Source organism: Ovis canadensis, chromosome 1, assembly GCF_042477335.2.
Source record: "Ovis canadensis isolate MfBH-ARS-UI-01 breed Bighorn chromosome 1, ARS-UI_OviCan_v2, whole genome shotgun sequence".
Classification (NCBI taxonomy): Eukaryota; Metazoa; Chordata; class Mammalia; order Artiodactyla; family Bovidae; genus Ovis; species Ovis canadensis.
The window spans coordinates 267,106,019-267,119,632 of record NC_091245.1 but is presented as its reverse complement, the minus strand read 5'-3'; the positions used below and the strand labels follow the sequence as shown (position 1 = coordinate 267,119,632).

General features: G+C 45.8%; 1 protein-coding gene across 2 annotated transcripts in view; it reads right to left on the bottom strand.

The window, feature by feature from the left end:
* The window catches only part of AGPAT3 (1-acylglycerol-3-phosphate O-acyltransferase 3), an 89,461-nt gene that overhangs the window by 59,178 nt on the left and 16,669 nt on the right, over nt 1-13,614 (bottom strand). For both annotated transcript variants that reach the window (XM_069581962.1, XM_069581958.1), the window contains exon 2: nt 7,850-7,909. The gene's annotated coding sequence lies outside the window, so the exon portion shown is untranslated. The remainder of the gene's footprint in view (nt 1-7,849; nt 7,910-13,614) is intronic.

Below are 13,614 nucleotides of genomic sequence, written 5' to 3'. Positions count from 1 at the left end.
ACACCAGACATGTTACAACGGACTGGTTCGAAATTGGGAAAGGAGTACATCAAGGCTGTATGTTGTCACCCTGTTTATCTAACTTCTATGCAGAATACATCATGTGAGATGCCAGGCTGGATGAATCCCAAGCTGGAATCAAGACTGCTGGGGGAAATATCAATAACTTTAGATGTGTAGATAATACCATTCTAATGGCAGAAAGTGAAAAGGAACTAAAGAGCCTTTTAATGAAAGTGAAAGAGAAGAGTGAAAAAAACTGGCTTAAAATCTAACATTCAAAAAACAGAGATCATGGCATCCAGTCCCATCACTTCATGGCAAAGAGAAGGGGAAAAAGTGGAAGCAGTGACAAGATTTTATTTTCTTGGGCTCCAAAATCTCTGTGAACAGTCACTGCAGCCATGAAATTAGAAGACCCTTGCTCCTTGGAAGGAAAGCTATGACAAACCTAGACAGCATATTAGAAAGCAGAGACATTGCTTTGCCAACAAAAGTCCATATAGTCAAAGTTATGGTTTTCCAGTAGTCGTGTATGGATGTGAGAGTTGGATCATAAGGAAGGCTGAGTACTAAAGAATTGATACATTCAAATTGTGGTGCTGGAGAAAACTCTTGACAGTTCCCTGTACTGCAAGGAAATCAAACCAGTCAATCCTAAAGGAAATCAACCCTGAATATTCATTAGAAGGATTGATGTGGAAGCTCCAATACTTTGGCCACCTGATGCAGAGTTGACTCACTGGAAAAGACCCTGATGCTGGGAAAGATTGAGGGCAGGAGGAGAAAAGGCCAACAGAGGATGAAATGGCTGGATTGCATCACTGACTCGATGGACATGGGTTTGAGCAAACTCCAGGAGATAGTAGAGGACACAGGAGCCTGGGGTGCTGCAGTCCATGGGGTCACAAAGAGTCAGACACAACTTAGTGACTGAACAACACCAACAACAAGGAATATATAAAATGATCTCTCTCTCTCCTCATTATATTTTTTTTCAGCTTTGGAAAATGTTGTTGTTTTTTTTCAGTGCCCAGCTCTTTGCGACCCCATAGACTGTGGCATACCAGGTTTCTTTGTCCTTCACTATCTCCTGGGTGTGGGAAGTCAAGAAACACCTGGAGTAATAGGCAAATTTGGCCTTGGAATGCGGAATGAAGCAGGGCAAAGACTAATAGACTTTTGCCAAGAAAATGCACTGGTCATAGCAAACACCCTCTTCCAACAACACAAGAGAAGACTCTACACATGGACATCACCGGATGGTCAACACTGAAATCAGGTTGATTATATTCTTTGCAGCCAAAGATGGAGAAGCTCTATACAGTCAACAAAAACAAGACCAGGAGCTGACTGTGGCTCAGATCATGAACTCCTTATTACCAAATTCAGACTCAAATTAAAGAAAGTAGGGAAAACCACTACACCATTCAGGTATGATCTAAATCAAATCCCTTATGATTATATAGTGGAAGTGAGAAATAGATTTAAGTGACTAGATCTGATAGATAGAGTGCCTGATGAACTATGGAATGAGGTTCATGACACTGTACAGGAGATAGGGATCAAGACCATCCCCATGGAAAAGAAATGCAAAAAAGCAAAATGGCTGTCTGGGGAGGCCTTACAAATAGCCGTGAAAAGAAGAGAGGTGAAAAGCAAAGGAGAAAAGGAAAGATATAAGCATCTGAATGCAGAGTTCCAAAGAATAGCAAGAAGAGATAAGAAAGCCTTCCTCAGCGATCAATGTAAAGAAATAGAGGAAAACAACAGAATGGGAAAGACTAGAGATCTCTTCAAGAAAATGAGAGATACCAAGGGAACATTTCATGCAAAGATGGGCTCGATAAAGGACAGAAATGGTATGGACCTAACAGAAGCAGAAGATATTAAGAAGAGGTGGCAAGAATACACAGAAGAACTGTACAAAAAAGATCTTCACGACCAAGATAATCATGATGGTGTGAACACTCACCTACAGCCAGACATCCTGGAATGTGAAGTCAAGTGGGCCTTAGAAAGCATCACTACAAACAAAGCTAGTGGAGGTGATGGAATTCCTATTGAGCTATTTCAAATCCTGAAAGATGATGCTGTGAAAGTGCTGCACTCAATATGCCAGCAAATTTGGAAAACTCAGCAGTGGCCACAGGACTGGAAAAGGTAAGTTTTCATTCCAATCCCAAAGAAAGGCAATGCAAAGAATGCTCAAACTACTGCACAAATGCACTCATCTCACATGCTAGTAAAGTAATGCTCAAAAGTCTCCAAGCCAGGCTTCAGCAATACGTGAACCGTGAACTTCCTGATGTTCAAGCTGGTTTTAGAAAAGACAGAGGAACCAGAGATCAAATTGCCAACATCCGCTGGATCATCGAAAAAGCAAGAGAGTTCCAGAAAAACATCTATTTCTGCTTTATTGACTATGCTAAAACCTTTGACTGTGTGGATCACAATAAACTGTGGAAAATTCCTCAAGAGATGGGAATACCAGACCACCTGACCTGCCTCTTGAGAAATCTGTATGCAGGTCAGGAAGCAACAGTTAAAACTAGACATGGAACAACAGACTGGTTCCAAATAGGAAAAGGAGTACGTCAAGGCTGTATATTGTCACCCTGCTTATTTAACTTATATGCAGAGTACATCATGAGAAACGCTGGACTGGAAGAAACACAAGCTGGAATCAAGATTGCCAGGAGAAATATCAATAACCTCAGATATGCAGATGACACCACCCTTATGGCAGAAAGTGAAGAGGAACTAAAACGCCTCTTGGTGAAAGTGAAAGTGGAGAGTGAAAAAGTTGGCTTAAAGCTCAACATTCAGAAAGCGAAGATCATGGCATCTGGACCCATCACTTCCTGGGAAATAGATGGGGAAACAGTGGAAACAGTGTCAGACTTTATTTTGGTGGGCTCCAAAATCACTGCAGATGGTGACTGCAGCCATGAAATTAAAAGACACTTAGCCCTTGGAAGAAAAGTTATGAGCAACTTAGACAGCATATTCAAAAGCAGAGACATTACATTGCCAACAAAGGTTTGTCTAGTCAAGGCTATGGTTTTTCCAGTGGTCATGTATGGATGTGAGAATTGGACTGTGAAGAAAGCTGAGCGCTGAAGGATTGATGCTTTTGAACTGTGGTGTTGGAGGGGACTCCTGAGAGTCCCTCATCTGCAAGGAGATCCAACCAGTCCATTCTAAAGGAGATCAACCCTGGGATTTCTTTGGAAGGAATGATGCTAAAGCTGAAACTCCAGTACTTTGGCCACCTCATGCGAAGAGTTGACTCATTGGAAAAGACTCTGATGCTGGGAGGGATTGGGGGCAGGAGGAGAAGGGGACAACAGAGGATGAGATGGCTGGATGGCATCACGGACTTGATGGACGTGAGTCTGAGTGAACTCCGGGAGTTGGTGATGGACAGGGAGGCCTGGCGTGCTATAATTCATGGGGTCGCAAAGAGTCGGACATGACTGAGCAACTGAACTGAACTGATCTCCTGGAGTTTGCTCAAATATAGTTTTTTTTATTAAAAAATACTCTTTATGTTAACACGCAATGGGTTTATTGCTGCTCTTTTGAGTGAATCATTAAATAAAATTTTTTAATGTTCTGTGTTACTGTGGCACTGCTGACATTTGGGACCTCTGTCGTAGGGCTGCTGTGGGGCTGTTCTGTGCATCACAGGACATCTGTCTTCTACCCACTAGACACCCATAGAAACACCCAACACACCAGCTGTGTCAACCAAAAACCTCTCCTCACATCACCAAACATACCCCTGTGTAGAGGAAGGATCACCCTCAGCTGAGAACAATGGAAGTCATACCTCACAAAAGCAAAAGCTTTATACAGTCCCCAAAAATTTTTTAAGAGTGTAAAGAGACCAAAACTTTGAGAACCATTGCTCTTTACTTATGAAAATAAATACAAAACTTCCTTTAAAAATTAACAAACAGAATCTAACAGCACATTAAAAAGACAATATGGCAGGACCAAGTGGGGTCTGCTCCATGAATGCAAGGATGGTTTGATGGTTTGCTGTTGTTATTCTGTTGCTAAGTTGTGTCAGACTCTTTGCAACCCCATGGACTGTAGCCTACCAGGCTCCTCTGTCCATGGCCCGTTACTTAAAAGGTCAATCAGATGTGTGAACACAGACATATGCAATACATATATCTTAGCAAACTGATTTCATCACATAGTTAACGAAAACAAAACATCATGACCAAGTTTGGTTTATGGCAGGACACAAGAACGATCTACCATAGAAACTCAATTGATCTAATAATTGTCAATAGAGACTAAAAAAGAAAAAACATGATTATGTCATGAGATTCAGGAAAAGCAGCTGATGACAAGTGCCATCCATGACTGTTTAGGGACGTCCACCCTTGAGACCCCTAATCCTCAGAGAGCTCACTGCAGCCTCTGTGATGAGACAACGAAAAAAGTAACAGAAATCAGGGTGAAAAAGAAGGAAACCAGCTTTCCTTCTTTTTAGACAATCAGAACCCGTAGGTGATATGATTGTCTATAAAATCCAAGAAGCTCTTAAGGCAAGTTATCGGTGATAGCAAGGGATAGGTGGGCAGCTGGGCAGGGCCTCCCTCCCCCGGGTCCCCTCACAGCCAGTGGTTCCCTTGAGAGAAGCTCACTTTGCTGGGGGGCCAGGAGGACAGCAAAGCGGTGCTGAAGCTGAGAAGGGGCCACACGTGGACGATGGGATGGGCACTCACAGGCCGGCCTCTTTCTAGCACGCACCCGCCTCAGCCCTGGGGTCCCTGTGCTTCCAAGGACATGTTTCTGAATGTAAATTAACACGCAAGCCAGCAGGAGACCACTTCAGGCAGGCCGGAACCGAGTGTGGGAAGGCGGCTCCAGACCGGACGCCCATCCCTGGGGCAGGCAGACCCCTTGGAGCAGAGTGAGCCATGTCAGTGCTCAGGCTCCGCAAGGGCTCCAGAGGACTCTCTAGCCTCAGCTCTGTTCACCAGGAGACAAGGGGCCGTCAGGCAAATGGTGTGTCGGGGACACGGGGCCTCGTGGTGGAGCAGAGTCAGACCAAGGCCCCCGCCTGCTTGTGCTTCTGGTGTGCTTGCTCTTTACGTGCTTGAGGGACATGGCTCTGTTACTGAACTGATGACCAGCTGAACGTAACCACGTGTGCACATACCCTTACATGGGTCCCAACGAGAGGAACACAGTGTGGAATGTTCCAGAAAACAGACGCTCCTGGGTGGCAAGGGAATCCGGCCCAGGCCACTGTTCTTGTAGAGCCTAACCCACCCCACCCCACCCCCAACCTACAAATAGCACCAGCCAGGGGCTCTACACAGGCAGGGGGCAAAGTCTACCTTCCAGCAGGGGGGGACCTGGGGCCAGGCAGGGCCGCTCACACTGCCGCAGTGTCCGAGAGGGTGACCCTTGCTCTCTGCCAATTGTCCCCACTGTGCTCACCCAACCCCCTCCACACAGCCCCTGAACAGGAGGATGAGCGTGCCAGTTACACTTTCTGAGAAGACACACATATCTCAAGTCATGAAAGCACACTCTGGGTCTAGGAAACTGAAAACCAGAACCAGGTATTGTGCTCTGGAATTATCAGCCAGACTTCTTACAAAGCTTGTGTGTATGTGTGTGCATGCGTGTACGTGTTTGTTTGTATACATATGTCCAATCATGCTCTTTAGAACATACATAAAAGAGGAAGCTACGTCTTTTTAAACAAGGTAGGTTTGTGTATGTTAAAAGACCCCAAACAGGTTAAAATCAAGTCCTACAAACAGACGTCATGACACATAAACATTTTCAGAAACTGCATAAATGTTCTCATGTGTATGTTGACAAGTTCTGGAAGGATAAACCACAAACCATTTACAGCGGCAGTTCCCTCCAGAAAAAAAAAAAGGTGGGATTTGGGATGGAGGAAAGAATGAAATTTTGATGACTTATTAGGTTTGGTTTTGTGTTTAATTTTTACAAGCATACATCACTTCTTTAATTAAAATGTAAATATTAACAAAAAGTTACCTGCTTGCTGGCTTATAGACCTCCAATCTTCTGTCTTTGCAACCATTACAAGGCCTAATCAATTAGGCTGAACCCGAATAAGATAGTGTTTAAGGGAAAAAGCTTGCCCTGCAGGACACCAGCCTCCTCCAAACACAACTTGGCCGGTCAAAGTCTGAGCCCTTTGTGAGTCCCCTTGTGTCTCGTTTAGAACAAAGAGGACCTGTCCCCAAACATGGCCAAGTGGGGGGGCCTCCCACCTTATCTGCCCTCGCAGCCTCTCCTTCTGCACCGCCACCCCCCACCCCCACCTCAGACTGAGCTCTGAGATCCATGTGGGCCATGGGGGCAGGCAGGGAACAGCACTGTTTCAGCATCAGTACCTAAGAAAGACTACGGAAAACCTTCTAATCATCTTAAAACTTGTAAGAAAAGCTAATGGAAAACTCGTGTGAGCTAAAATTGCAGTAAGCTACGTAGGAGAGATGTTTAGTTTGTTTTACCATTCATCAGTGGCGGGGGGTGGGGGGCGGGTTGTGCAGAGCCAGTGACCATCATTGTGCCTGGGGCCGTGTGGCAGGTGGGGTGCTTCTCAGGAGCACTCAGGCCCCAGGGCCCGAGAATCCACGCAGCCAAGGTCTGAGCATGTTCCCAGCTTCCCGCAGAGCTGGGGCAGGACGCCATGACCAGCACCAGAGTCCACCAGGGCTTGGGAGCCGGAGCGGCAGGGACAGGACCACATACCCCTGCCCTCAGGACAAAGGGAGCATCGTGAGCCTGTGTCCTCCTCAGAAAAACACAGGTAAGACTCACTGTTCACAGATGGGAAGAGAATTGAATGATGAGGGGTTTTATAAGTGCTCAGCTAGGAGCCGACTTGCAGAAAAACAGAGGTAAGCGTGACTGATGAGCCCCCTGCTGCCACCCTTGTCCACCTGCCTCATCTCCACTCATCACACCAGCACACCGTGGTCTGTAACTTCCATTTCTCTGATGACTACGTCACACATCTTTTCAGATGTTTATTGTTATTAGACACTTGGGTATCTTTTGAGAGGTACCAGTTCAAGTCATAAGCAAACGATTTGCTTTAACTTTCAGTACTGATGACTACTAGCTTATTGTGGTGGTGGTAGGGTGGGGGGAGGTTTCTCTATCTTTCCTGTCTCTAAAAACTGTTCAGTTGTATGCAGGTAACTGAACGTCATTTCTTCTTGTAAACGTTGAGTTAATCTTGTTGGGTGCTTGGTTATCAGTCTGATCTGGGGATTGTCCAGTAGCTGAAGAGCCTCTGACTCTCTGCTCTCTTCCCGCTCCTGTTCCCAGCCCTCAAGGGCTACAGAACTTGAGGCCCCGTACCCCGAAAGAGGGAGACCAAACTGACATCCATCTCTGACCTCCCCAGTTCTGTGCTTCCGGGAAAGGCCTGGCTGATGACCAGTGCCACTGGCCACTCTCCTCCAGAAACAAAGCAGTGCTGATAACACACGGCTGCCGTGCACAGAGCAATGTGCTTCGCTGATCAGAAGGCTCTTGGTCCCCCCCACAGCCCTGCTGGACTCCTTTAGGAAAATCAACCAGCAATGCATTAAGGCCCAACTGCGCCCACTCCATCCGTTCCTTCAGTGTCACTGAGGCTGGGCCAGCGAGCCTGGCTCTCCAAGCGAGGAACTTCCGTGTCTCCCAGCGGAGCCAGGTCCAGAGGACTGGGGTGAGACCCTGTCTGGCTGGGACTGCTCCAGGGGACAGTAATAAACACACGCACACACACAACCGCACACGCGCACACACACGCGGCTAAAGCATCAGGCACCTCCCTCTCTGGACTCACCGAGGCCCAGGGTCAGCAGGGAGCGGGAGAATCGTCCTTGGAGGTTTCTAACTTCAAAGCCTGAAAGTCAAAGACACAACACAGTGTAGTTAGGCAGGACTAGAAAAATACCAGCAAACGAACTACATGCTGTTACCCTGAAATCAAAAGAGTCTGCACATCAGGGAGGCGGACAGTTATGAATGAACCTGATTTCCTGATGAACTGAACAGTCCGCTAGCTGAGGCAAACACCAAGGACACAGCCTCTCAGGGCCTTTCCGAGAGCTGCTACTGTCCTCCGCCTTCTAAGGAGGCCTGACAGATGGCCCATAAATGAACATACCCAGAGAGAGGCAGAGGGCACACCCCAGGAAGGACTGCAAAGCAATTTCAACCTCCGTGGGGGGCTGGCAGGAGCAGCTGAAGGTGGGCTGCCTCCTGCCTCGGAAGAGGAGCAGAACAGCCTTCAGGTCTCTGGCCTCTGGGTGATGAGGCTCCAGCTCCCAGGACAATGACCGTGCTGACCTCAGCAGCTCTTACCTTCCTCCAGACCCACTAACCCTGCAGACAGGCTCGTCTCCAGGTCAGCCCAGCCCTCCTCCACTACGGCTTAGCTTGTGATCAAGAAGCCAAGACCAGGCCTACTGGCTAAGTTTAGTCCTTGTTTTTGTGTGTTTGTTTTAAACCTCAGGTACGAGTCACCATTTAAATCATTGTGCTGTGTCCAGCTCGGTGGCCTTAAGAGCATTCACGCCGCTGAGCTGCTGTCAGCACCGTCCAATCACAGACCTTGTCCATCTTCCCACGCTGACCCTCGGCCCCATCACTCACTCACTCCCCTCCCCCTCCCCAGCCTCTGGCCCTGCCATCCTGCCTTCTGTCCCTGGGACTTGACTCCTTCAGGGGCCTCACATAAGTGGGTCACTCCAGCGTTTGTCCTTTTGTGTCTGACTCATGTCACAGAGCAGCCTGTCCTCAAGGTTCATTCGTGCCATAGCACGTGTCAGAATTTTGTTTTATGCTGAGTTGCTTCAGTCATTTGTCCGACTCTTTGGCAGCCCCAAGGACAGTAGCCCGCCAGGCTCCTCTGTCCATCGGATTCTCCAGGCAAGAATACTGCAGTGGCATAGTTTTCTTCTGCTTGGGATTTGTGGATCTCCTTGAAAATCAGTTTTCATCAAATTTGCAAAATTTTAGCCATTTTTTTTTCAAATATCTTCCATCACACATTCTTTTCAATTTCCTATTTATTATCCCTCTTTATGGTTACACTGATGATGTTGTTTTTTTTCTCCTGCCTCTTTCCTGTTTCATTTTTAGAAAGTTTCTGGTGCTATATCTTCAATAATACTGATCTTGTGTCTGCAGCATCTGACCCACTATGAACCCATCCAGCGCAGGGCTTTCCTCTCTAGAAGACTTGGGTCTTTTTTTTATACCATTCATTTTCTCCTCACCTTGTGCATAGCTTCTCTGTGTCGCTGAACACATGGGCCATATTTATAACAGACATTTTTAACATCCTTCTATCCTGATTCTACCATCTGGATAGCGTGGATCCACCTGGATCTGTTTCTAATTGATTTTTCTCAACTTCTGGGTTACATTTTCCCATCTGTTTGCACAACAAATAATTTCTGCCTGGTTCCTGGACACTGTGAACATGGCGTGTTGGGGGGTGAGTTTGTTGTCATCCCTCAAATATTGTCAGGCCTCTTTAGTGGATGTCATTAACTTACTCAAGAGTTGTTCAACTCTCTCCAGGCTTCCTTCAAGCTTTGTGTCTATGGGTCCTGAGCAGGCTCACGTCTGGAAGGAGACTACCGCCTTTAGGACCCTGCTCAATGCCCTCTGAACTGTGAGGTCTTTTCATCTGGCTGCTGAGTATGCAACTTCACTCACAGCCCATGTGAACTGAGGAAATAATGATACCCACGCTCTTCCAGGTCCCCTGACCTTGGGGGCATCCCCCACACCTGCAATGGTCAACAGGGTCTAAGCGCGGGGTGGGGGTTCTGTGCTCAGCACCCTAGACCTCCTGATTCATGCTCTCCTATCCTCTCCAGCATTTCCCCCACAGATTCCAGCCTCCCTGGAGCCCTGGTCACCGGGCTACGCCTCCACCACCCTCCCTGTGCTCAGCTGGCAGGTGCAGGGGATGAGCTGAAGGGGGCGCCCCTCCTGTGGGGTCACTGTCCAGCGCTCCTGCCGTGCGGTGTTTAACGCTGCAACCTCATATGCTTCTGTTTGGTTTTTCCTGCTGTTCAACGTGGGATGTGAGATCTGGTCCAGGTCACCCCGTCACGGCTAGAAGTGGATGTTGGGATCCCGCGTTTGCATTCCATTTCTCACTCATCCAAGTGGGCACCACTGCACTTAGCTGAGAGGCGCTGACCATATCGGAGGCAGAGGCTGCAGCTGTATAGAACGGTGATGCTCATGACATCTGGAGAGATGACGGGTGATTCTCCTGCATGCAGGCAGATGGAGGGGTGGTCCAGGTGGGCAACAGCACAGGCAGGAGGGTGCGGTCAGAGCCGGCGGCAGGTGGCAAGACCTCCCCACTCACTGTCCCTGCTCGAGAGTATCACCGGCACTCAGGTACTGGCCGTACAGCCTCGCCAGAGCTCTTTCTACCTTCTAGTACAAGCCCCTAGGCAAATGAGTTATTCACATATTTTCTCTCATCCTGTGGGTTGTCTTTTCACTTTCTTGATGGCATCCTTTGAAGCACAAAGACTTTTAATTTCGATGTTAAAAGCCAGAGAAAAAATCAGGTTACCTGCAAAGAAGGGATAGCCTGACAATGGTTTGTTAGCAAACAAACGATGTCAGAGGCCAGCACACAATGTCGCACTGAAAGGACCCAACAGCCAACCTGGATTCTACAACAGGCAAGCCCATCTCCAGAGCAGCAAGGAAACCCAAACAAAAGTAGGGAAAGCTTGCCACCTCAGAACCTGATGAAAGGAATTTCTGATGCAGGTACACTTGAACAGGAAGAAGTGAGCTCAGATGGAATGCCAGAGATGCAAAAAGAATAAAGAGCAAAGAAAGAGGCAGGTACGTCTGCAAATCTAAACGAGACTAATACTGAGGATAAAGCAGCAAAGGCTAGTGGGTTAAAAAAGTTAAATATACAATAACACTTGGAAGGGGTAGTGGGGTGATCTCAGGTCCTTGGGTTCCCCCAAGAGTAAAGTACAAGTTAGTTTTAGACATTTGATAAATAAGAATGTTGTAATTTCTGGAAAACCATCAAAGATGCAGAAAAAGTCTATAACTTCCTAGTGGTAGAGGTAAAAAAAAACAAAAAACAAAGAACGGATCAATAACCAACTCAAAAAAGAAAGAAGGAAAGAAAAAAACACAGCACAGGTAAAATAGTAAAATACAAGATGGTAGATTTAAACTCAAATCTATCTGAAATTACATTTACAATGGCTCTAAAATTCTTAATTGTCAGAATTTTTAAAAAAGAATATCAAACTTCAATTTAAAATACCATGTTAAAAAAAAAAAAAAACACTTTAATTATATTGAGTTGGCCAGAAAGTTTGTTTGGGTTTTTCCGTAAGATGTTACAGAAAAACCCAAATGAACTTTCTGGCTGACCCAACATGTATATGTTTACAAGGTACATCTAAGACTTAAAAATAAAAGAGTTAAAAATAAAAGAACAGAAGGAGTATACAAGGCAAATACTACCCAGAGGCTCAGCTATACGAATCTCAGACAAAGCCAACTTACAGGCAAGACACACTAGCAGAGACAGACAATTACTTCATACGACAGACATGTCATGCATGAAGAAGATACCACAATTTTAAACTGTGTCACTAATAACACAGCCCCAAACATATAAAACAAAAACTGATAGAATGCAAGAATTAGTAGGCAAATCCACAAGGATAACTGAAGATTCTAACAGACCCGCTCTCTGTATTTGATAAAATAGATAAAATAAATGACTGAAGATACAAGAGTTGGCAAACATTTTTCTGGAAAGGGCCAAAGAGTAAATATTTTAGATTTTTCAGGGCAAATGAACAGAGACCACGGCAATGCATAAACCAAGGACGTGGATGTGATCCCATAAGAATTTATCTCTAGGGACTGCCCTGTAAGTCCAGTAGTTGAGACTCTGTGCTTCCACTGCAGAGGCCACAGGTTTGATTCCTGGTAATTAGGGAACCATGATTCCACATGCCATGTGACATGACCAAAAAATAAAAGTTAAAACAAAAAAAGAATTTATTTCTAGAAATAGGTGGCAAGCCAGATTAAGCCTATGGGCTCTATTTTTGCCAAGACCCAATATAGGAGGTTTAAACAACACGATTAATGAACCTACCAAAACTAATCTCACCTATCACAGAATACAGTCTTTTCAAAGATGCACAGAGCATTTATAAAATGTGACTATAATGCTAGCCATAAAACAGGTCTCAACAAATTTCACAAGACAGGCATCAATCAGAGTATATTCTTTGACCAAAATTTACTGATGCAAAAGAAAAAGGTAACAAAAGAGACACTGGGAAAAATTCTCATACACTTAGACGGTCCATCAACAGAACGGGTGCTGAAGATGTGGTGCCGACACACGATGGGATCTCAGCCGCACAAAGGAACAGGACTGTACAACCTGCCGAGACGTGGATGGGCCTAGAGACGGTCAGAGTGAAGGGAGTCAGAAAGAGAAAAACACTATCGTATCGCTTCTGGAATTTAGAAAAAAGATACTGATGAACCTTTTTGCAAAGCAGAAATAGAGATGCAGATGCAGAGAATGGTCGCAGATGGATGTACGGATACCAAGGAAGGAAAGAGGGCGTGGGGTGAATTGGGAGACTGGGATTGATGGGATACACTATTGATATTATGTATAAAACAGAGAACTAATGAGAACCTCCTGTTAAGCACTGGGAACTCTACTCCGTGCTCTGTGGTGACCTAAATGGGAAGCAAACCACAAAAAGAGGGGATATATGTATATGTATATGTATAACTGGTTCACTCTGCTGTACAGCAGAAACTAATACAACATTGTAGAGCAACTGTACTCCAACAAAAATTAATTTTAAAAAAGTAATTAACAATTTAAAAATCAATTAAGATACTATACTAGAAAAATCTGTTGAATGAAATAGTAGCAAAAACATGTCATTTCGCAACTTTAGGCTGCAGCTAAAAGTTCTTAAAGGGATCAAAGGTTATACTTTAGGGGAGAAATTTTCAGAAGGCTGAAAACAAATGACATAAAACATGTTAGAAAAACAAAGTAGATTAAGAGGAAGGAAGGAAATAACCTAGAAAGCAGAAATTAATGAAACGAAAAACATGCAGAAACCCACAAAAGTGAGTCTTTGAAAGGATGAGTAAACTTGGCTGTGTTTTGGCAAGAGAATCAGGACACAATGAGAGACTGCGTGGACAGCGTCAGGAGGTCGGGGAGGCACAAGCAGATGCTGAGGGATTTTTCCAGAGGGAATCAGGAGCCGCTTCTGAGCAGCTCCTGATGTGCAAACACAGCTAATGGGACAGATTCCTAGGAACAACAACTGACCACCACGTGCTGAAGGAGCTACAGAAAACCGAAAGTGCGCCATGATCTTTAAAGCCCTGAAGCGTCAGCCACAAGCCACCCCGGAACCCTGGACACCAGGACCCCTGCCTGTGCCCTCACCTGGAGGCACTGCCGCCCTCGCAGATGCCCGGCACCCCCAGGCTGGTCTGGTTGGAGCCTTCTTAAATTGGCTTGTGTGAGAAACTGGCCTCCAC